At 47.0% G+C, this 25775-nt stretch overlaps 1 protein-coding gene across 2 annotated transcripts in view; it reads right to left on the minus strand.

The window, feature by feature from the left end:
- The window catches only part of SYT8 (synaptotagmin 8), a 73889-nt gene that overhangs the window by 39405 nt on the left and 8709 nt on the right, over positions 1-25775 (minus strand). The window contains exon 1 of one of the 2 annotated variants that reach the window (XM_029582718.1): positions 5600-5689. The exons of the other annotated variant lie outside the window; for it this stretch is intronic. The gene's annotated coding sequence lies outside the window, so the exon portion shown is untranslated. Of the gene's footprint in view, positions 1-5599; positions 5690-25775 lie in introns of those variants that run through there. 2 annotated transcript variants of the gene reach the window in all.

The following is a 25775-nucleotide window of genomic DNA, read 5'->3' on the forward strand; positions in this document are numbered from 1 at the left end:
CAAAAGGTTTACAAGAGAATCTAAGCCTGCTAGAGACCTCCTGCCAGGACTGGTGCAAGGGTAATTAGGCACCCAAAGCGAACCTTCTGCCTTGTGCCCGCCCCGCCCCCCTTCCAGGTCCGACCCCAACCTCATTCACTCAGACAGGCTCCTTCTCTTACACACACTTAGGTTCCTTGTCTCATTCACTCATGCACCCTTACACAGGCTCCCTCCCTCTCTCTCACTCTCACTAACACCACTGCTCTCTCATACACACACAATCTCTCTTAGTCTCACACACACACACACACACACACACTATCACTCTCGTGGCCCGCCGAGACTCTGCTCCTCTCAGTGGTGAATGGAATGGGCTCCGCTCGGGCCCCATATGACTGCTCTCTGCTGCCCCCTAATGTCTGGCACCCTAGGTGACCCCCTAATTCGCCTATCGGGATGCACCAGCCCTGCCTACTGCCTGTCATGGGCCCTACAAGTAAACCTGGGGAAAACAAAAATTATGATTTTCCAGAAAAGGCCAAAAAATCTCCACCACAATTTCCAATTCTTTCTAAATAAATAAGAAGTTGAGCATATCCTAGATCAGGGCTTCCCAAACTTTTAGCCAACGTGACCCCATTTTAGCCCTTGAAAATTGTCCAGACAACCAAAACAAATTAGTAGGAATGCCGTTCCCCTCCAACAATCACTCCACTCGCACTCTTACCGCACTCCAGTTGATCCTCTCTCTCAACCTCCAACCTATCAACCTCTGCCCCTCCAGCTGATCTCCTCTTACATCTCCCAGATGATGTTACTTATTCAGCCCATCCCCCCCTCTCTCTGACCCCCTCGAGCCCTTTCTGCATCCCCCAGTTGATCCTCTCTCACCACAAGCCCTTCTTATAACAGCCAACTGATCCTCTGTCATTCCCTCCCACTCCCTCTCATCCCCCATCCTCTCTCTCTTACCCCACAACCTCATCTCCTCCCCTTCTTTCACATCCCCCCAGATGATCGCCTCTCACCCCCAACTCCTCTTACATCCTCCAATTGATCTTTCTGTCATTCCACTATTCTCACCCTCCATAGCCAATCCCTCTCACCGATCCAACCCTCATACCCATCCTGCATCTGGTCCCTTCCTTCCAACAACCCCCTCCTCTCAACATCCCTCTGACCAGGGTCAGCATCAACATTGTCCTGTGGGGCCTAGGCAAAAGGTGGATGACGACTGGTGGGAAGGCTGGTGAGAAGGGCAGCATTTTTCTCTTGGGAAAGTTCAGTGACAGGTGAGGAGAGAGGAACAGTGGCAATTTTACTGGGCCCATGCACACACAGCCCTCCCCTCCCCCTCATGGCTGGTTCCAAACATGACAGTGACCTGCAAGCAGCAGCATGAATAATGAAAGCCAGCCCGGGGGCTGGTGAGCCAGTGCAAGCCCTAAACCCTCCCTGTGCAGGACTTCCTGTTACCACAAACTCATGCGAGGGTAGGGCCGCTGCAGGGCCTGTGAACACAGTCTGGCTCGCAGGTCCTACGCTAACTCAGACTGCTAATGCTGTTGCCAGCTGAGTCACTTGTGACCCCCCCCCCCCCAGCTGAAGGTTTTGTGACCGCATTTGGCGTCCCGACCCACATTTTGGGAAGCCCTGCCCAAGACTATATGTACCTTGGCTTGAGACTACCAGAAAAATCTCTCAGAGCCCTAAATGCAACCTCTGGAGAAATGCAACCCCTCCAGTAAAGCTGCTATTAAAATCATTTGATAACATCAATCAACCAATTCTCTTATACGGAAGTGAGGTCTGGGGTCTATCATTAGCCCCAAACTATACTGAATGGGACAAAATCCCCAACAGAAATCCTACGCCTCTAGTTCTGCCAGCAAACACTCTGGGGTCAATATTTAAAACAGGGCGGTTAAGTAACTTAAGCCAGTTAGAACGGCTATGCCGCTGAATATATGCATATAACTGAGTGCTTAGCCAAGTGAGTAAGGTTAGACCTGCTCTATGGCACACCTAGCTTAGCTGTACAACTTATGCAGATAAGTCCGAATATCGACAGTTAGCCACAAAAGTTGTATGGCTAACACACTCCGCCCTGATCCGCCCACTGCCCGCCCACAATTAATGCGGCTAACTTTTTAAAGCTGCATACAAGTCCCGCTTATCCGGCTAAATAGCACTGAATGCACTTTGAATATCGATCTCTCTGTGTGCACAGAAAGACCCCTAATAATGGATGCAGAACAGAATTAGGATGCTTCTTCCTACTACTCACCATGCAAAAACGAATATTCAAATGCTGGTGTGAACTCAATAACAGCAGCACCAACTCCCTCCACCACCAGGCTCTCTGTGAAGCAGCACAAAACCCTGGAAAAAAAAACACACTCAGCACTAATGTAGCAAATCTGCCCTACCAACCCGGCACTAACACCTGGAGCGTGACCACGAACCAGCATACGAAAAGGCGGCAATGCAAATATTGCAACATGCCCTAGAACACCAATACACTTCCTTTTGGGAGGAGTAAATTGGAAAACAGAACAAGCCGGACTTCTACAGATCCTTACACAGAAAATACAGGCTGGCAGAATACATCACCTCAGTTGCAAATGCAAAAAACCAGGCAGACCCTCACCAAATACAGGACAAGTGCTTACACACAAGAAATAGAAAAATGCAGACAAAAACTAAACTGGAAAGCTCAAGAAGGCAGGCTCTGTATGCAACACAACAATGGAGAAACAGAAATGCATTTACTCCTGCGCTGTGCAAAACTGAAAGAGATCCGAGATGCACATTTCCCAAAGCCGACAGAGAAAATTCAAGACTTACCACAAAAGAACGAGCAAGAAAAAGCCTGCATAATCCTAGGGGAAAACGCAGCAAAATATGAGGTATCCTACCAGCAGGTCAGAAATTAAATCGGACCGGGGCGACACGGACCAGCACCAGAACCTGAGGCATCTCCCTGATGTTGTACTTGTAGCTTTACATATTGGAGGAGAAGTCCATTACCGGCTATTAATCAAGTTTACTTAGGGAATAGCCACTGCTATTAACTGCATCAGTAGCATGGGATCTTCTTAGTGTTTGGGTAATTGCCAGGTTCTTGTGGCCTGGTTTGACCTCTGTTAGAAACAGGATGCTGAGCTTGATGGACCCTTGGTCTGACCCAGCATGGCAATTTCTTCTGTTCCTACCTTTTTATAATTCTTCCCCTTCTTCTCCCTTTTATTTTAATTATTCAGTGTATTAGTTTGGCCGCGTGTACAGAATTGTCATGCTGATAAAGTTATCTGAATCCATTGGCGAGGTTTCATTTTAGAGCCCAGGGTATTCCCAGTCCTGCCCAGAGGACAGAAGGGCATGAAGTTTGATCTTTTACTTCCAATGGACACAGAAACTGGAATTGCTGCAGAATCGCAAGCCACATTTCCAGTTGCCAGAGAATTTATTACGACTCCGTGCACTGTGTGAATGCCCCGGCATTTCGTTTGTGCTGCCTGCATTCAGGAGAGTGCTCGAACATGGAGCTCACTGCTCTCTGGCAACCATCCGGCAGCTTCTTCACTTTCCTGTCAAACGTTCCAGTAAACTCCATTCTCCTGTGCACATTATAGTGAACGTGGATCTTTTCTCTCATAACTTTCTGTAGCCTCTACTGAGTCTTGCATTCCTCACCTCATACTGCTACGCTATGCCCGAAGAGAACCATTTCACTTCCAAGAACTGTACAATTATTATGCACTGTGACATGCACGCAGCCACCTCTAGGGTGGAGAGTCTTGACTAACACTATTAGAACCCATTTATTTATTCAGCCACTTCTCAGCAGATTACAGGTAGTGTAGGTAACTCCCAGTCCGATTGTTATACTTGAGGAAATGGAGGGTGAAGCTTCTTGTGAGGTATTCTGTCCAATGCTTTCTGAAAGTCCAGGTACACTATAGCTGGACTTTCCTTTATCCACATGTTTATTCACTCCTTCAAAAAAAATGTACCAGATTTGTGAGGCAAGACTTCCCTTGGCTAAATCCATGCAAGATGATGAGCATGCAAGATTCTCCCTTCCCATGTGCAACCACAAATCTTTGTAATAATTTAAATGGCTACCAGTACTAATGTGGTTGTTGCTCAAACATCCAGTCTCCTGGGTCCCGCTCTGGCCTTTCCAGATCTAACCCATCACATGAGGAACGTGTAAGCCTGCCAGAGTGCCTGTATTTCCACTAGGACTTCTAATTCTAGATATTACTGTCCTCACGACCTTCTGGTGACCAAGCTGCAAGGTTGCCTACGATTTCCGTAGAACATCAGACATTTCAGATTACCCACTTTGCCATTCATTCTGGCAGCCCCAACATTCATTTTTCAATCACTCTAGTAGAGCATTTTAAGCATGGACCACTAGGTCATGCCTCCACTCACTAGGAAGACTCTTCTCCATGTTCTAAGATGGGATAGATTTCTCCCTACGGTCTAACATGGGACAGAGAGACTCCTCGTGCAACCTGGGTTAGCTGGACTCCTCCCTCTAATCCCATGCCAAAACCTGTAAGGCAGCTGCTGCAGGGAAACTATTTTCTACCTCTTTTAATAGCAGTGTATGCAGAACAAAGTTAGCAATTCTCATTATTTAAACAATTTTCATATTGTTCAGTCTCTCAGGCCCGTTATTCACCGGTTTGCCAGTTGTCAGATAGTTGTAGTTGAAGAGCGTCTACCTCACTCTGCAGCTCACCTTCTCTAAGCGGATCCCATCACTGTGATTGTGAAGTGACAGCACCATCCCCCTCCCTGACAACAGGCTACAGTGCCACCGAAACATAACATGCACTGCAATGCAGGACGAAGCAGACGCCGGACGATGCAGGAGAAGTCTAACACAGTTATGGGACGAACAGAACTGTAACTGCACTTTATTCAGCTGATCACAAGAGACCTTCCTGCAACAGATACATCGCTGGTCAGTGAATTGAGTTAGACCTTCTACAACCTACCTGTGTGAATTTCTAAACCTTTAAGAACCTGAAAACCAGACTATTCAAACAGGCGTTCGGGGAATGAGCATGGTTTTTGTATTTTCCCGGATCGTTTATTCTGATTTTTACCTCTTTTATGCACTGATTTGTTTATCATTTATCTTTTTTAAGTAGTGGTTTTAAATTTTACGTATATTCTTTTAATATTTAATGTATTTATTTATTGTACTTGTTAAGCGGTATGATTGGACCAGAATATCGGTATATAAAATCTAACAAATAAATAACCCTTGCAGAACTGTAGCCATCATCTCCAGCTATCCTTCCTTCCATCCATCCATCCATCTCCATTCTCCGTCTAGCCATTTATCCATCTCTTCATTCATCTCTTTCTTTCACCATCTCATTCTCTGTCTATCCATCTATTTCACATTTCTCTCTGTTTACTGTTAAGAAAAGTGATAGTTTCTACTGTGCACAAAATTCTTCAAAATACAGTTGTGTAAAAGAGTAAATACAAAGGCAGTCTGGCTAAAAGGAGCTGCTAAAGTGGCCGCCAACTTGTAGCAAAGATTTCTGAGAGGAATCCTTCCCCCTCCCGTGCACTAACCCTAACTTACTTCTTCTTGGAAGTCACTGGCTCCTCTTGGTTTCAGCAGCCTCGGCCTCTCTGAGATCTCCCGTACTGACCGCTGAGATAAGTCTGGGAAGGAAGTCGCTTCCTGCCCTTAAGTACTTCTACTCCGGAAGGCTTTGAAAAATGAAGGCTGGGAGGAGAGCAGAGTCCTCAGGAGGCACTCACTCACCATCCAGAAAGCTGTCCCAGCTACTAAACTGGCTTACAGTACACCAAGGGCTGTGCTGGAGCTTCAACCTGCAGCAACACCTGATATTTCAGCACAGAAGCTTCCCCACACAGCTCTGCTAATGCACCTCAGTCCTTCCCATAACACACCCTGCTCTTCCAGTACTGCTGCACTCCGAGACTCAGCTCTGCTAATGCACCTCAGTCCTTCCCATAACACACCCTGCTCTTCCAGTACTGCACCCCGAGACTCAGCTCTGCTAACGCACCTCAGTCCTTCCAGTACTGCACCCCGAGACTCAGCTCTGCTAACGCACCTCAGTCCTTCCCATGACACACCCTGCTCTTCCAGTACTGCACTCTGAGACTCAGCTCTGCTAACGCACCTCAGTCCTTCCAGTACTGCACCCCGAGACTCAGCTCTGCTAATGCACCTCAGTCCTTCCCATAACACACCCTGCTCTTCCAGTACTGCACTCCGAGACCCAGCTCTGCTAATGCACCTCAGTCCTTCCCATAACACACCCTGCTCTTCCAGTACTGCACCCCGAGACTCAGCTCTGCTAATGCACCTCAGTCCTTCCCATAACACACCCTGCTCTTCCAGTACTGCACCCCGAGACTCAGCTCTGCTAACGCACCTCAGTCCCTCCCATAACACACCCTGCTCTTCCAGTACTGCTGCACCCCGAGACCCAGCTCTGCTAACGGACCTCAGTCCTTCCCATAACACACCCTGCTCTTCCAGTACTGCACCCCGAGACTCAGCTCTGCTAACGCACCTCAGTCCTTCCCATAACACACCCTGCTCTTCCAGTACTGCACCCCGAGACTCAGCTCTGCTAATGCACCTCAGTCCTTCCAGTACTGCACCCCGAGACTCAGCTCTGCTAACGCACCTCAGTCCTTCCCATAACACACCCTGCTCTTCCAGTACTGCACTCCGAGACTCAGCTCTGCTAACGCACCTCAGTCCTTCCCATAACACACCCTGCTCTTCCAGTACTGCACCCCGAGACTCAGCTCTGCTAACGCACCTCAGTCCTTCCAGTACTGCACCCCGAGACTCAGCTCTGCTAACGCACCTCAGTCCTTCCCATAACACACCCTGCTCTTCCAGTACTGCACCCTGAGACTCAGCTCTGTTAACACACCTCAATCCTTCCCATGACACACCCTGCTCTTCCAGTACTGCTGCACCCCGAGACTCAGCTCTGCTAATGCACCTCAGTCCTTCCCATAACACACCCTGCTCTTCCAGTACTGCACCCTGAGACTCAGCTCTGCTAATGCACCTCAATCCTTCCCATGACACACCCTGCTCTTCCAGTACTGCTGCACCCCGAGACTCAGCTCTGCTAATGCACCTCAGTCCTTCCCATAACACACCCTGCTCTTCCAGTACTGCACCCCGAGACTCAGCTCTGTTAACACACCTCAATCCTTCCCATGACACACCCTGCTCTTCCAGTACTGCACCCCGAGACTCAGCTCTGCTAACACACCTCAGTCCTTTGCATGACACACCCTGCTCTTCCAGTACTGCTGCACCCCGAGACTCAGCTCTGCTAATGCACCTCAGTCCTTCCCATAACACACCCTGCTCTTCCAGTACTGCACCCCGAGACTCAGCTCTGTTAACACACCTCAATCCTTCCCATGACACACCCTGCTCTTCCAGTACTGCACCCCGAGACTCAGCTCTGCTAACACACCTCAGTCCTTTGCATGACACACCCTGCTCTTCCAGTACTGCTGCACCCCGAGACTCAGCTCTGCTAATGCACCTCAGTCCTTCCCGTAACACACCCTGCTCTTCCAGTACTGCACCCCGAGACTCAGCTCTGTTAACACACCTCAATCCTTCCCATGACACACCCTGCTCTTCCAGTACTGCTGCACCCCGAGACTCAGCTCTGCTAATGCACCTCAGTCCTTCCCATAACACACCCTGCTCTTCCAGTACTGCACCCCGAGACTCAGCTCTGCTAATGCACCTCAGTCCTTCCAGTACTGCACCCCGAGACTCAGCTCTGCTAATGCACCTCAGTCCTTCCCATAACACACCCTGCTCTTCCAGTACTGCACTCAGAGACTCAGCTCTGCTAACGGACCTCAGTCCTTCCCATGACACACCCTGCTCTTCCAGTACTGCTGCACCCCGAGACTCAGCTCTGCTAATGCACCTCAGTCCTTCCCATAACACACCCTGCTCTTCCAGTACTGCATCCCGAGACTCAGCTCTGCTAATGCACCTCAGTCCTTCCCATAACACACCCTGCTCTTCCAGTACTGCACTCCGAGACTCAGTTCTGCTAATGCACCTCAGTCCTTCCCATAACACACCCTGCTCTTCCAGTACTGCACCCCGAGACTCAGCTCTGCTAACACACCTCAGTCCTTCCCATAACACACCCTGCTCTTCCAGTATTGCACCCCGAGACTCAGCTCTGCTAACATACCTCAGTCCTTCCCATAACACACCCTGCTCTTCCAGTACTGCACTCCGAGACTCAGTTCTGCTAATGCACCTCAGTCCTTCCCATAACACACCCTGCTCTTCCAGTACTGCTGCACCCCGAGACTCAGCTCTGCTAATGCACCTCAGTCCTTCCCATAACACACCCTGCTCTTCCAGTACTGCACCCCGAGACTCAGCTCTGCTAATGCACCTCAATCCTTCCCATGACACACCCTGCTCTTCCAGTACTGCACCCCGAGACTCAGCTCTGCTAATGCACCTCAGTCCTTCCCATAACAGTAGCCAGCTTAATCACATCAACAGACAGAAATAACCCTGACAATGATGACAAGTTAAAATGTGAGAAATTAGCAACATTCTTCCTCACCAAAGTGGAGACCATTATGGCACGCTTCACATCCCAACCCGGCCTTCCCAACGCAGCAACACACAAAAACACTTCAATTGATCACCCTAACCATATCTCCCAATCACTACCACCTACACAAACCTCATACGCCCCCCTCTCAAAATTTGAATGCACCTCTACACTGGAACTTGAAACCACCCTCAAAAAAATCAAACCCGCCTTTCATCCCTCAGATAATCTGCCCACCAAAACACTACTCGCAAATCCATCTTCAATAGCCAAACACATTGCTAACATTCTGAATAAATCTATCACATCTGGCCAGGTCCCAACTGAAATTAAGCATGCCATCATAAAACCTATACTCAAAAAGCCAAACTTAGATCCCTCAGAGCCAGCCAACTATCGCCTAGTGTCAAACCTCCCATTCCTATCCAAAATACTTGAAAAAATCATTAACAGGCAACTCACAGACTATATTGAAGACCACAATATTCTCTCCCCATCCCAGTTTGGTTTCCGTAAACACCACAGCACAGAAACCTTACTCATCTCCCTTTCAGAAAACATACTTAGAGCTCTTGACAAAGGACAATCCCACATACTCGCACTGCTAGATATATCAGCCGCCTTTGACACAGTCAATCACAACACACTTATCAATCGCCTCAAGGAAATTGGCATCTCTGGAACTGCCCTACTCTGGTTTCAATCTTACCTACACGACAGGAGCTATAGTGTAAAAATTGGTCTTAACGAATCCAAACCTGTTAGGCTTTCACAAGGAGTACCCCAAGGCTCGTCCCTCTCGTCAACCCTTTTTAACATCTACCTCCTCCCCCTCTGCCAACTGCTTTCCAAACTGGGTTTCCAGCACTTCATCTATGCTGATGATGTGCAGATTCTCATACCAATTACTGATTCCATCACAAACGCAATGAAGATCTGGAATTCCGCCCTATCTGAAATAAACAAATTACTCACAGATAACTTTCTAGCACTCAACACCAACAAAACAGAGCTACTCATCCTTTATCCTCCTAATAACCCCCCTCTCAACCTCTCTCCCCCCTCGCTCTCCCCCTGCCCTTCCACACAACTGGTCCGCAGCTTAGGCATATGGATAGACAACCATTTTAACCTAAAAAAATTCATCTCTGCTACGATTAAGAGCGGATTTTTCAAACTTCACACCCTGAAAAGAATCAAACCCCTATTACATGCGTCCGATTTCCGAACAGTACTACAGGCCATGATCCTATCCAAGATTGACTACTGTAACGCTATCCTCCTAGGCTTACCAAAAAATACCCTCCAACCACTTCAACTCCTACAAAACGCTGCTGCCCGCATTCTCACCAACACGCACCGTCACGAACACATCACCCCTGTCCTTCAATCCCTACATTGGCTCCCTGTAGCCTCAAGGATAATATATAAAGCCCTCACACTCATACATAAAGCCATTCACAACCAAAACATGCAATGGTTCACTGAACATCTCCAACTCCGCAACCCTACCAGACCAACTAGACAGCAACACAAGGCCAAACTCCCAACACCGTCCCCCAAACTCATGAAACACGCCTCTATTAGAGAACGCTCTTTCATCATGGCAGGAACCTCCCACTGGAATAATATGCCCCCCCCCCACCTACGCCTGGAACCATGCCACAAAAAATTCAAACAGAATCTTAAAACATGGCTCTTCAAACGAGCATACCCTGACTGACTGACTACCATCCACATCTACAACTCTACCCCCCTACCTGATCCAAACTTACTAATACACTTCCCGCATCTACCCGCCTTCTCATCTCCCTCCTCCTCAGACTTCCATATTCCCTTCTGCTCACATTACCTCTCCGCCACCCCCCTCCTCCCCAAACCTTTACTGTTGCCCATGTTATCAGTCAAATTTGACTGCATCCTCCCTTGTATATAGTTAATTTTCAGTCTCTTGTATATAGTTTACAAGCAGATAATAATCTTTTGTAAAGCCTGCTACTATATCATTTTATATTGTGAACCGTTATTTATATTCATTGTAAAGCTATTTGCTATGTTATGTTACACTGTGAACCGAGGTGATGTTTTGCTACGTGCCCCGGTATATAAAAATTCTTTAAATAAAAATAAAATAAATAAATAACACACCCTGCTCTTCCAGTACTGCACCCCGAGACTCAGCTCTGCTAATGCACCTCAGTCCTTCCCATAACACACCCTGCTCTTCCAGTATTGCACTTCGAGACTCAGCTCTGCTAATGCACCTCAGTCCTTCCCATAACACACCCTGCTCTTCCAGTATTACACTCCGAGACTCAGCTCTGCTAATGCACCTCAGTCCTTCCCATAACACACCCTGCTCTTCCAGTACTGCACCCTGAGACTCAGCTCTGCTAATGCACCTCAGTCCTTCCCATAACACACCCTGCTCTTCCAGTATTGCACTCCGAGACTCAGCTCTGCTAATGCACCTCAGTCCTTCCCATAACACACCCTGCTCTTCCAGTACTGCACCCCGAGACTCAGCTCTGCTAATGCACCTCAGTCCTTCCCATAACACACCCTGCTCTACCAGTACTGCACCCAAGACTCAGCTCTACTAACACACCTCAGTCCTTCCCATAACACACCCTGCTCTTCCAGTACTGCACCCCGAGACTCAGCTCTGCTAACACACCTCAGTCCTTCCCATAACACACCCTGCTCTTCCAGTACTGCACTCCGAGACTCAGCTCTGCTAACGCACCTCAGTCCTTCCCATAACACACCCTGCTCTTCCAGTACTGCACCCCGAGACTCAGCTCTACTAACACACCTCAGTCCTTCCCATAACACACCCTGCTCTTCCAGTACTGCACCCCGAGACTCAGCTCTGCTAACACACCTCAGTCCTTCCCATAACACACCCTGCTCTTCCAGTACTGCACTCCGAGACTCAGCTCTGCTAACGCACCTCAGTCCTTCCCATGACACACCCTGCTCTTCCAGTACTGCACCGAGACTCAGCTCTGCTAATGCACCTCAGTCCTTCCCATAACACACCCTGCTCTTCCAGTACTGCACCCCGAGACTCAGCTCTGCTAACGCACCTCAGTCCTTCCCATAACACACCCTGCTCTTCCAGTATTGCTGCACCCCGAGACTCAGCTCTGCTAATGCACCTCAGTCCTTCCCATAACACACCCTGCTCTTCCAGTACTGCACTCCGAGACTCAGCTCTGCTAATGCACCTCAGTCCTTCCCATAACACACCCTGCTCTTCCAGTACTGCACTCCGAGACTCAGTTCTGCTAATGCACCTCAGTCCTTCCCATAACACACCCTGCTCTTCCAGTACTGCACCCCGAGACTCAGCTCTGCTAACGCACATCAGTCCTTCCCATAACACACCCTGCTCTTCCAGTACTGCACCCCGAGACTCAGCTCTGCTAACGCACCTCAGTCCTTCCCATAACACCCTGCTCTTCCAGTACTGCACCCCGAGACTCAGCTCTGCTAACGCACCTCAGTCCTTCCCATAACACACCCTGCTCTTCCAGTACTGCACCCAGAGACTCAGCTCTGCTAACGCACCTCAGTCCTTCCCATAACACACCCTGCTCTTCCAGTACTGCACCCAGAGACTCAGCTCTGCTAACGCACCTCAGTCCTTCCCATAATACACTGCTATTCCAATACTGAGTTCCGAGACACAGCTCGGCTAATTCACCTCAGTCCTGACCTGCAGCACCCGCCACTGTTCCAGTACTGAATCCCACACACAACTGAAATGGGACTTCCAGTCTTCCTCCCAACTCAGGGGGTCAGAGGGCATGTCCCCCAGGAAGACACAGGTCAAACTTAGGCTGAGATTTCACTCAGTGCAAATTCTTTCTGTGGTGGTTTGTTTATCTTTCCATTCACAGACTAACACCCCTGTACAATACACCTGCAGCTGATCGCTCGTGAGCTATTGTCAAAACTGGACATATCAATAAAGCTTTAGCAAACCTTCCTTTATAAATCATTCTCAGAAAATGTTCCCTTTTGCAAGTTACTAAAATCAACAGGGGTGTGAAATGAGCAGATCCTGCAGCCAGACACAATCAGAGAAGGGATGCCATTTGGCCTGTGCCTCAAGTTCATAGGGGGCATCCACTTCAAATACTTGTTAATATTTTTTGTCATTTGAAAAATTTCACAACTTATTTTTATGCACATCCCTAACAGCATCAAAATGTGGCACACTCTCTCACCTTAGAGCTGAAACTTCATGCAAATAAGAGATGTGATGAGATAAATTTGCATTAAGGCTAGGAGCCTCAAAAGCTGGAAGCAACCTGGGCTTCTCTGGACCCGTGAGAGGGCCTGCCTGAAAATCTGTGAGGCACTAGCATGCTAGGGTGCAGTTCCTGTAGTGCTCGGAGCCTGGAAGTGTGACTCCTGGCACTAGTGAGCTGGGCTGTGGGTCCCGCAGAGCAAGCAGCCAGGAGTGTGAATCCCAGTAGTAGTGCGCTGAGGGGCAGTGTCTCCAAATGGGTTGGGTTCGTGCATTCCTTGACAGGAGTGAACCTCATTCGTAAGACAGGATATGTTGGGGGATGATCTTCATCTCTCAAATTTACGGCTAATGCCCTTCTTCATATTTGCATTGTGCCAAAGAGAGCCTGCTTCTGGAGTCCATAGGGTGTAATTTGTATTGGCAAAATATCAAGGTGCGCTTGGAAATTCTTCGTAATCAAGCCAGTGGCACCCAATATAATTGGGACTCTCTCTGTATCTTTCTGCCACATTTTCTTGGTCTTGGATTCCATCTCTTGGTATTTAAGGATGTCTGCTTTCTCCATAGGATCTACAAAATAATCTCTGGGTACTGACATCTCTTTCAGCATTGCTGTTCTTCTCCTTCACCATGATATCTGGATTTTGCGCATCGATCTTCCTGGAAGTGGGACTAGGAATGTCCCAGGTGATCACAACTTCTTCGTTCTCTTCTGTTCTATTAGTGTTGTACTCCTAATGTTTGTTTGGTAAATCAATATTATCATGTTTACACAGCTTCCAGTGAATAAGTGGTGCTACCTTGTTGTACCTCTCTGTATCCAGGCCTTCTGACATCAGCACATCACATCCAGTGACAAGATAAGTAACCGTTTCCAGTTCTGTCCCACAGAATCTGAATTTATCCATTTTACCCGTCTTTTCTATGCTGGGTGTGAGCCACCTCATCCATAGATCACTATCCTATGCTGCAATTAACAATCTCTCATCTAGAGGTTTGATTTCAACTCTTCTCAACCATTGTTGTGTCAAATCTTGAGCTATGTGGGGTTGCTGAAGTAAATCTCTACACTTTCCCTGTGCTTCTGCCAATTATCCTTCCTTGTTTGCTGAGCTGATTCTATAAAAAGTTTCTTCCCTTGTCTTACTAAAGCTGTACCTTCTCTACCTTCGTGTACCGATGGATTTTCAGTCATTCCCTTTATTACTGGAATGACTGTCCTAGCTTAAGGACTGAGACTGAGGATGCTTGCTTGCTTTCATACTTTTGTACTATTTTGGCATTTGGGTCTGTTGATGCCATTAAGTAAGTTTGAAGGCCTAATATGATAGCTCTATAGGTGTAATCAATTCCAATAAGACTCATATCGCCTTCAGGTCTAGGAATGTACAATCTTGGCATGCACTGGTTCTTATACATTTCCTGATGGGCGTGGAGGAGCTTTTTTGTTTTTACGTCCAGTTCTTCAAGATATTTGTGAGGCCAGTCTACTATTCCAAAACTGTATGATAGTGCAGGAATTGCAAGCTGATTAACAGCTTGCATCTTATTTTGTGCAAGGCACTCTTCAATATCAGCTTCACGCTCCTATAGTATTCTTTTCTCTTAATACTTTTTGCTGAATGTTTCTACCTTCCTCTGCTCCTTATTTATTTATTTATTTATTTAAAAACTTTTCTATACCGTCGTTTAGTGATGCACCATCACAACGGTTTACATTTAGGCACAAAATAGGTTTGGTTTGCTTTCTAAGTTATCAATGGGGTGCCAATATTTTACGGTTACATCGTTCATACTATACTCTAAATAAGAAGTGTGTTTGAGATACTGTTTATATGATACTGTGGTAATCATATGTGATAACTGTTTTAATTTAAAATTTAATTATGATTAAAACAAAAAAGTAACATTCTGCTTTTTTTAGGTGGCTTTCAGCTGTAGGAATTTGTTGTTATTCAGCGACCTCACTGTGAAATGCTTTTTTGAATAGCCAAGTTTTTAAGCTCTTTTTGAAGAGTTTTAGTTCTTTCATAAGTCTAAGCTCTAGCGGTAGTGTGTTCCATAATAACGGTCCTGCCAAGGATAGCGCTCTCTCTCTAACTTGGGTCAATTTTGCTGTTTTGACTGAGGATATGGTTAGTAGTGCTTTATTCGCTGATCTGAGATTTCTTTGAGGGACATGTAATCGTAGGGCAGTGTTTAGCCAGTCGGCCTTTTCGTCGTTTATTAGTTTATGAACTGTGCAAAGTGTTTTGAATTGGACTCTTTGTTCTATTGGGAGCCAGTGCAAATCCGCAAGTATTTGGGTGATGTGATCTCTTCTTCCTTTTCCAGTTAGTATTCTTGCAGCTCTAATATATACACCTTCCTGCTCCAGTTCCCTGAGATTGCAGTCTTCAGCCAGGGAGATGTTTTCAGTTTTGCTCAATTTTCCTCTATGTTATGTTACCACATTTGTCTAAAATGTCATCCTGATGTCAACTGAGAAACTCTTCACCACATGAAGTTGTTCAGCTAAATAAGCATCACAAGAACTGTAGACTTTCAAATTATCATCAAATAGTAAGTGAGATACCATCAGTAGGGGATTGGTCACGCTAGGATTAAAGTTAATTCTATAACCCAAGGAATTAATGAGAGTGCTTAGCGGATTTAATGCCAGACAAAGCACAAGTGGCGACAGGGAATCTCCCGGAAATATTCCTCACTACACCTTAATATTGGAGATTGCATATTGTGCAGCCTCTTAATTCAGGTGGAGTGCAGCTTGCCGCATTTTCATGGTGAGCCGAGTGTGCTCTAGCAGTACAGATTTTACTTTGTACTGCATAATTCAAGGCGATTTACTATCCAAGAATGTGGGATGTTAACAAAGGCTTTCTTATAGTCCATCCGTGCTGTACTGAGGTTTCGATCATGCGTACAGCTGGTCATAAATGGGCTTTATTCGGCATCAGATGCTCTCTGCTTCTATAGGCTCCTCTTTCGTTACCCTTCTGTTGTATTGTGAAGATTTTATTAGAATTGATCTGGTGATATATTCCATCTGCACTGATTGCGGTGAATAGCTTATAGAGGGTAGGCGAGCAGGTTTTGGGGACGTTATCTGGCTCTCCCCTTGGCAGTAGACGTGTTCTTACTGTTATTAGCCATGGTGGAATTAGTTCTGGCTCTCTGATCAATTGGGTTTTGTAGTTAGCCAGATCTTAGTGGAGAAAGGTCAACTATTTGAGCCAAACGTTAGGGACTCCATCAGGGCCAGGACACTTCCAGTTTGGGGCTTGTTTTAAACCGGTTCCAGCCCAATTGCTGTAACTTCAGGCCATTCCATAGTTTTCATATTTGCCTGTTCTATACTCTCCTGTAGGCTGGGCACCCATTCTGCTTTTCTGTTATGCTCTACAAGATTTTCATACAAAATTCTCCAAAACTGGTTGGTGGGTTGTGGTTTGTTTTTTTTTAAAGTGTACTAATGTTCTTCCCCAGGTCCCTATAGAACCGCTTTGGGTTCTATCTAAATCTTTTCTTTTGGTGCCTCTTCCTTCTGTTCTCCTCATATCTTTTGGGTTTTAAATTTACTTATAGTAGTCTTTCTCTCCCAAGACCCCAGTATACCTATCCCTCTCTATGTAGACCAGGAATTTGGTCGCCAATTCTTCAGTCTCGTGTTTCCTTTCTTCATACTGCCTCCTAGCCAGTCCTACCCCATCCACCTCTACTCGCAACATCCTCCCATCACCAGGGATACCCCGTCAGTTGCCTCCCCCACCTCCTCTGGCTACTCGGGCTTAGATGCCTCGTTCTTCTTCCTGACTTGTTTGGCACTGGTCTTTGGTATCTTTACTGAGGTATCCTTTAATCACCCTGACGACTCAACCCCATCCCACAGGGACATCCAAACTACAGCCTCCCCCAGCCCTTCCGGCCACTCGGACACCCCTGCTCCGGTGGTCCTCATTTGTTTGGGTGCCTCATTCTTTTCATGGTCCCTCATCTTCCCAGCCTGCTTTGCCCTGATTTTGGGTACTTTTACTGTGGTGTTCCTTAATCACTCTGATAACTGTCCCCTGGGGTTCCTAATCTACATTTCCTTCTTTTCCAGCTTCATCCTTCAATTGTTTTTAAGATGTCATCACTTAAGTTTTTATGTGCTATGATCTGATCTGCCTTTTGCAACTTTCCTTCAATATAATTGCTTTCTTCCATTTTTTTGGCAGGCTCTGTGTATCCCAGAGGTTTAAAAATGGGTTTTCTGGCACAAAAATAACATCTGCTTTTTGTCTTCAGGGGTGCCAGCTAGTAGGAGATAAACCTCCTCATTTTTTCATTAGCTTCTGTGGTCTATGGGCTGCTGCAGTGGGCACATGAACAGCATCACCGTGGCCGACAGCCGCACCAGGGATTTTATCTTCGCCTGAAGATTCGGCACTGTCGCTGCCACCATCATTAGCCCTTGTGCTTAGAGTAAGGGTGGGCACCTTTTTATCCTGGGCAATGTGCGGTCCAGTATGAATTTTTTTTTTGCTTCAGTAGTGGTGGTCGCCTGGCTGGGATTTAATTTAGACTGCAACAAGGTCACCACTTGAAGGCACTTGGCAAGACTTGGTGAGAGACCATCTGATTATTCTCTCCCACTGTGGTGTGGGGGTCCTGCAATGCTCAGAGGCTGGGTGAGGCGCCTGAGGCTATTTACTTTTTCCCAGAGATGCTGTCATACCAGCACAAGCCAGTGACAACTGTCACTGTGTTGCTCACACCAAAATAATCATTTCTTGGAAGATATTGCACAGGCTGGGCTTGTGCACGTGACCATGAACCTTTTATAGGACTGCTAGACAAACAAGGCACACTAAGGGTTCACGCACTCATACATCAAGTTAAGAGCTGTAAGTCAATAATGCCATAAGCATTCTTCAGAAACAGAGAAAGAAGCATTGCCAGGGGCATCTAGCAGAGCTATTCTGTGCGAGACACAGACTCTAGCTCTGACTGAGGCAAATTCCACACTCAGGTAGAGGAAGCTACGTGGCGTTGACAGAGTCCGAAGGAGGCTGAGAGTGATATAAAGAGCAACATTTAATCCTGAGCAAGGAGGAATGGAGTCCTTTGCAGTTAAATACTTCCACTGTTGCCATGTCATCATGAAATAAATGTTTAGCCTTGAGTTGCTAACTCCCTTGACATTTTGGTGCTTGATGGCTGGTGACCTGCAATGAGATAGGAGCTGGAAATTGGGTGTGGGCTCACATCTCATGCTGAAAGGAAGATAGCGTAACAGCGCTGCATCACCTAAGCACGGAGATGTCTCCTAGCTCTATGGCCAAAGGTAGGACTGGCAGAGAAATGTGCATTTTCCCTCCCTTTGTCCAGCCAGCAGAGTAAGCGCTGCAGGTGAAGGGTGACTGAAACAAGTCAGAGTTGGTGTGATGTGGCACGGGGTTCGCACTGACTAACTGGGTGACAAATTTAAAACTATATTACACAGCACCACCCTGCAAATATACACACACCGACAGATACAGAGCTGTGCATGCACGCGCGACACACACATCCACGCCCTTGAGTAGAAGCACTAACAAATGTATAAATATGCCTCCTTGTACAATCAATAACACTTACACAAATATACCTTCACACTCACAAACTCACAACTTTCAAATGTCATTTTGAAATGGAGCAGACATAATGAGGGGTTTGTGTGCAAGCCTCACTGAAATGTACTGGAAATACAGGACAGGGTTTCATGAAATGATCATGGTTTGGTAAAAATGATGGTCTGTTCTTCCACATGCAGGACAGATGTCTTGTCTGGACAGTAAGCTCCCCGAGGCAGAGACTGTCTCTTATGTGCACTTGTAGCACTCTACAAATGATGAGCAGTCTAATACCCAGACACACCTACACAGAAACCCAGTGCTTACCCTACTGCCTATCTACACAAGCACAGACTGTTAACAGGGGGTCATTTTCAATGCGCCTACATTAGGCCGATTTTCAAAGAGGATTTTCGTGCTTTGAACATTATCCCACCGCATCCCTCCTGCAGAAGCTACAACTGCTACAATGTCCACACAAATTTCCCATGAAAAAGTCTTTTATCTCCTTTATACGCCGTACATTCCAAGTGATCATGGTGGACTACAGTAAATACATTCCTAACAAATGCAAAATGCAGTCAGCGAATCATAAAATCACATAGAATAAGGAATTAAACCAGAATGTTCCGTCCACGCAGGTCATGATGGATTACAATAAAACATTCAGAACAACAAAAAAGCCACAATAACGACTGTATTCTGCCAGCTCAGGTTAGCAATATCAAAACCCCACGCGACCGTATCTCCAAGTGCCATCTTAAAAAAAAAAAAAAAAGATGGTATCAGAAAGCAATCGCAGCTCATCAGGTAACAATGTAGCGCCAGCCACTGAAAAAGCACGTGCACGGGATTCGACAAAATGCGCACAATGGAGCCTCCAACTAATTTCAATCAACTGATCGTAGGGAGCGTGCAGGAACGTAAATACATAACACGGCTCTAATCCAAGGGGGCACCGTTATTATTTGATATCAGTTTATGTATGAGCATCGCCACCTTATATTGTAGCCACCATTCAAACTGGAAACCAATGCAGAGCTCTTTATACTGGCGTAATATGTTGGTATCTCCTAGTTCCGGTAAGCAGTCTACCTGCCGAACTTTGTACTGTGCAGTGTAAATCCATAACTCCTCCCTAACTCTGCCCTCCAGGAAGGCTTCTGCTCAGTCCAGCTAAACTTAGGCAGCAATATGACATTTTACTTGCATATCGGCTGGGCAAGTTCTGTGCATAGCACTCGTTTTACCCACAGAAGTGCCTTTGAGAATTGCTCTCCTCGTGCACAGAGCGTGTGCACTTTGGCACTGTCCACAGCTGAGGACACCGTTATGAGCATCGCGCGTGGCGATGCTCATAACGGTGTGTGACATGGAGGACTGATCCGAGCCAAAAGAATGTATTACTTCTAGGAGAAGGCAGCACGGACTGTCCCAGGAGAGAGGTGCGAGGCACTGCTCCGAGGGGGCTATCAGGTTCAGCACTGCACAGTCAGAGACAGAGAAGAAAAAAAAGAACCAGAAATAAAAACTGTCCTGCAATGTCCTCAACAAAAAAAGGGTACTACAGTTCCTAACGCACAGCAAAAGTCTGCACGGAAGTCAGGTTTGTTAGGATTTTGCCTGCTATGCTACCTTCCCGATGCCTCCCCGCCAGCAGAGGCCCTCGGTGCGCCTCATCACTAGCCTCGTCAAGGTCCTGCTTGCTGCCCTTGCCATACCCAAGTCCCAGCCCTATGTAAACCAGCCTTGCCCATGTCTCCTTGCCTTCTCATGGAGTCACTTCTGGCTAGGTGACCTGACCCTTGTTCTTGCCTTGCCGCCTACGGGCCTTCTACTTCTTTGCCTTGAGGTCCTCGGGCCTATCCTGAGGCCTCTGGCCTATTCTCTCATGTATCCTGCCTTGGGGCCCTTGGACCTATTCTGTCTGTTCCAAGTCTTGCTACCTTCGGGCTCCTGGGTTCTTTGTTTCCCTTGTCTGCCTTGTTGGTCCTGTCCTGTCTGTTCCAGTATCCAATCCTGCCCATGCCAGAGCCCTGTTCTTGCCTTGTTTCAACCTTGTCTTGTCTAGTTCCTGGTCCCACTTAGTATCCAGCCTGCCTTGTCTTCAGCCTTGCCACGCCTAATCGTGTTCCTGCCCGTCTGGTCTCACCACTATGATGTACTGCCACCGCAGAGACCTACTGACCCCCAGAACCCAAGGGCTCAACCTGCAGGGGAGGGGGCTATCTAGACGGAAGACCGGCCTTTGTCTTGTCCCAAGTCCTACCCTGAAGTCCCGTCCTGCTCCCCAGTTGGGTTTTCTGGGACCCGTAACAAAAAATTGAGTTCCTCTCCAAGCAATGAAGCACTGACTACATCTTTATTACCTTCCAGACACTGATTAACAGATGTAAAAAAATAAAACCACCTACTCGGGAAGAATGCCTGGAGGTTTTATTCCACTGAATAAAGCTTTTGATTCTAGCTGGCACCCTGGCCTCAATCTTAAACTACTGCAAGTTAGAATTGAAGAAGGGAGATAACCTATGATATAATTAAATCCAAGTACTCATCCATCAGTTATAACATGAAGATAAACAATTTGCAGACAGAGAAATTCAGGTCAGGGTTAAAATGCGAGTGCACAAAGGCAATGGGACTCCCCTCCACAGAAATGCCTGGAACCCATAACCCTCCAACTCTCTGAGAAAATCCTTCTCTCTCACGGCATCTCCTCCCTTTTCTCAACGGTAGCGCCTCTCGTCTTGTAGATCATTGCTGGCCTCAGCGGCAACAGCTCTGACAAAAAAAAAAAAATCCAGCCTTGGGCCTATAAATCCTGCGGTGACTCCACCCCTCGTATGGGTTTCCCTGGTAACTGGAAGCCCAGGCGGAGCAGGGCCGGGCCACTGCAGGACCAGTCTGCATGAGGAGCTCACAGGCCCTGTGCTGAATTTTCTTGTTGGCGTGGGTGCTGCTGCTGCAGGCCCGGCACTGCACCAGCAGGCCCAAATGACAGCCTGACAGCACTGGCGCTTTGGCGACAAAAACAATTTGGCGCTGGAGCCTGTTGCCTGTGCCTAAATTCAGTCCTGCCTCAGGCAGGAGGAAGGAGTGAGACAGAGATGAGGCCTCTGTCCTACCATCTTTAACATCAACAGTGATCTTCCCAGACTGCTGGAGAAATCCTCAGTCCCAGGACTTAAACTAAACAAATTACATGTTGAACACCTACTGTATGTAGGTGATCCAGTCAATTTCTCTCTTACATAAGAACATAAGAAATTGCCATGCTGGGTCAGACCAAGGGTCCATCAAGCCCAGCATCCTGTTTCCAACAGAGGCCAAACCAGGCCACAAGAACCTGGCAAGTACCTTAGAAGGTTCATAAGAGAACATGAACCTGCAGCACATGGGCCCTACAGATGAAGCTGGAAAAAGACAAACATTTTGATTAAAAAAAAAAAAAAAAAAAAAGCTAAAATAGCTCCAACACAAAATCACATTTTTCTGAAATAACCCTGAAACGGAGCTTTGCCAAGACTATGTATGCCTTGGCCTGACATTCAGTGCATTTAGGAGTTTTAAATCGGTTACAAAACTGCTACAGGAGAAAGCTCTAGGAGCTTTATGTTCAATAAAGAAACCTTTGGCCCGTTTCAATCCTCCAGTAAAACTACCATTGTTCGATTGTTCATATTGTCATTATGCTTGTTTTTATTCTCTTTGCTTTTACTTATTTTTAGTTTTGCATGTAGAACTGGAATCCACAATGAACATTTTATGGATTTTGGAGAATATAAGCATATTAAATAAATCAATCCATCCTCTTGTATGAGAGTAAAGTCTGGGGCCTATCATGAATCCAAACCCAGGGCTTAATTTGTAGACAAAAGGGAAGTGGAATGGTGGAGTGTGGGGAGGAGAGAGAGAGTGAAGCCAAGACTGGGTGTGAACTCTCTCTCTCCCCCAAACACACACGCATATATGCAAACATTTCTACGGGGAGGGGGAGTCACAACTGATTTATACTGCCAGCTCTGCTCTAGTCCATGGCAACCCAGAAAAAAGGTGACAGAATGCCCATTTCCCCTTATTTTACCAGAAATTAAACCCAGACGCAAACAGGGTTGAATTAACACAAGTTCAAAATAGGTGAGCAGTAGAGCCAGTCATCCAGGCCAGGGCTGAAACCTTATAATTAATGGCCCTGATGCGCGCAAGGTTCGGGCTCGTGCTAATTCAACTCTTTTTTGTGTCTGTTCTTTGCTGTGCGGTGTCTGCGTCAGGATCACGCATATCCCCCTCTTCCCTGCAGGACAGGAGGGGAAGGGCTGGATCGTATTGAGCACCTGGTTTTTTTTTTTAATGTGCGCATCAAGACTTAACGCTCTGGGTCTGGCATTAATTTTTGTGTTTTCAAATGTGTACGTTGGGCGCACGGTAATTTGTTTTGCATCGGAGGGTACTGGCTAATAGTCTCATCAACATGGACGGTACACGTGATGGGCGCTATTAGCTACGCGCTGGTTTGGACGCACGTTTTGGACGCACTAATCCCATTATTGCACCGGGAGTTATTCGAGCGGGTCCAAAACACACCTCCAACCGTGCGTCAAGCTGTGCGCTAGGCTGAGCGCACTATACTGCATTGGCCCCCAAAGTCTGGAAAAAAAAATGGTGGAACTGTGTTGCAAGCCCTCCTCCCCCAAATTAAGCCCTATCCAAAACTATAGAGAATGGGACAGAACCCCAACAGAAACCTGCACCCCCAGATCTGCAGACAATCCACATCCACAGAAACATCCCTACTAATGGGTGCAAAGCAGAATTAGGATGCGTCCCCTTCCTACCCACAATACAAAAAAAGAATATTCAACTTCTGCCATCAGATCAGTAACAGCGTCACCATCAGGCACTCAACGACAAAACACAAAACCGTGCAACCAATCAATCTGTTATAAAAGCACAAATTCCTAGGACTCGCACAGCAACACCGCAAATACTATATCTTCCCTAGAACACCAGTTCACCTCCTATTGGGAGATGCAGATTGGAAAACAAAACAAATGGAACTGTTATTGACACACCCTCACCAAATACAGAATAAGTGACAAACAAATTAAAAATATGCAGGCAAAAACTGAACTGGAAACCCCCAGGGCAACACCAGAGAAAGAGAAATTAATTTCCTCCCACACTGGGCAAAATACAAAGATGCCAGACTTGCACATTTCCCAAAAGTGACAGAGAAAATCAGAGGCTTCCCCAAAAAAAGTGAATGAGAAGGAAAAACTCTGTATAATCCTGGGAGAACAGAAGAAACAGCAGGCAAGAAACATAATGAGACTGATATTCAGAAGGATTTGTCCGGCTAAATACAGGATTTACTTGGCCAATCCCGTCCCGTTGAATGTCTGTTTTAACCCACTAACAGGCCGATACAGTACAGTGCGCTCCCGTTTGGATGCGGGTTTTCGACGTGCTAGCTTTACCCCTAATTCAGTAAGGGGTAATAGCACGTCAAAAACACCTGTCCAACCCTCCCTCCCCCGAACCTAATAGCGCCCGCAACATGCAAATGCATGTTGATGGCCCTATTAATTATTCCCGCGCGATTCACTAAGTAAAATGTGCAGCCAAGCCGCACATTTTACTTTCAGAAATTAGCGCCTACCCAGCACCGGGAAAGTGTACAGAAAAGCAGTAAAAACTGCTTTTCTGTACACCCTCGGATTTAATATCATGGCGATATTAAGTCGGAGGCCCCAAAAGTTAAAAATAATAAAAAATTTAAAAAAACAAAATTTAAAATCAGCCCGCGGCTCGCGGGTTGAAAACCGGATGCTCAATTTTGCCGGCATCCGGTTTCTGAACCTGTGACTGTCAGCGGGCTCGAGAACCGACGCTGGCAAAATTGAGCGTCGGCTGTCAAACCCGCTGACAGCTGCCGCTCATGTCCAAAAGGAGGCGCTAGGGATGCGCTAGTGTCCCTAGCGCCTCTTTTTACCGCGGGTCCTCATTTAAATACTGAATCATGCGCACAGGAGAGTGGGCACTTACTGAATCGGCCTGTAAGTCATTATCTAGTTAAAACTTAGCCAGATAAAAAGAGACAGGATGAGGGCATGGCTTCAATTTACTGATATTCAGTGCTAGCTGAGTAAAGTTATCCGGCTAACTTTGGTCAAAAAACCAGCCATCCTAAATCTAGGCATCATAGTGGATAACACATTGAAATTGTCGTCTCGGTGTGCTGCGGCAGTCAAAAAAGCAAACAGAATGTTAGGAATTATTAGGAAGGGAATGGTTAAAATAACGGAAAATGTCATAATGCCTCTGTATCGCTCCATGGTGAGACCGCACCTTGAATACTGTGTACAATTCTGGTCACCACATCTCAAAAAAGATATAGTTGCACTGGAGAAGGTACAGAGAAGGGCTACCAAAATGATAAAGAGGATGGAACAGCTCCCCTATGAGGAAAGTGTTGCATCTGTTGGTCCTCGACGGCTTCGCCCTGTTTGCCTCACCTTATTCACGGCTCCTCCCGCTTACCTGGGCAAGATGGCTACCGCTGCGTCTACAAGCCGACCTCTCTGGTGTCCCCGGAACGGCTATGGTGCAGCCTCCCGCCATCGCTCTTCGTAGGTACCTACTAGGGTGTGCACGCACGCACAACTCACGTCTTTATACCACCCTTGGCGCGAACCTTGAGGGTGTTCCCTCATGCTGACGTCACGCCATCTGGGTATATTACCTTCACTCATTTGCTAGCTCTCCGAGTTAGCAAGGACTCAAATCTGTTCTTGTCTACGCTACTCTGCTGCTTCCGTGCTGCCGCAGGAAGCTCTCTCTCTCTTTGCCCTTTGGGGTATATGCTAACCTAGGTACCCGCTCCTCTGGGGCCCTCTGCTTTATTTCAGGTGCCTTACAGGGAACAGGTACTCGCTCCTCGAGGGCCTGCTCTCCCTGCCTCGGTGCCTGTACCTTCTACAACAGACCTGGTGGAATCGCATACCAACAGCTAACACCTAGTGAGTACTCTAACTCTCAGTCTATCTCATCCACAGTATCTCCTCGCTGTGAGACCTGCGGCGGAACCTCCTGACATCATCAAGGAGAGAAGGGCTCCCTCTGCCGAGGTCTCTGAGACTGCAACTACTAGACTGCCTCACTACTGCCACCTCTGGTGGTTCTCTTCAAGCTGTTTAATAAAAGAACTCTTGTGTTTGTGTAGTACGAGTCTAGCCCAGTGCTGTGGCTCCTCACGGGGCTCCTCCCCATGGGCGTGGTCACCTGCACAGCACCCAA

Source organism: Rhinatrema bivittatum, chromosome 17, assembly GCF_901001135.1.
Source record: "Rhinatrema bivittatum chromosome 17, aRhiBiv1.1, whole genome shotgun sequence".
In the NCBI taxonomy this organism is placed as follows: Eukaryota; Metazoa; Chordata; class Amphibia; order Gymnophiona; family Rhinatrematidae; genus Rhinatrema; species Rhinatrema bivittatum.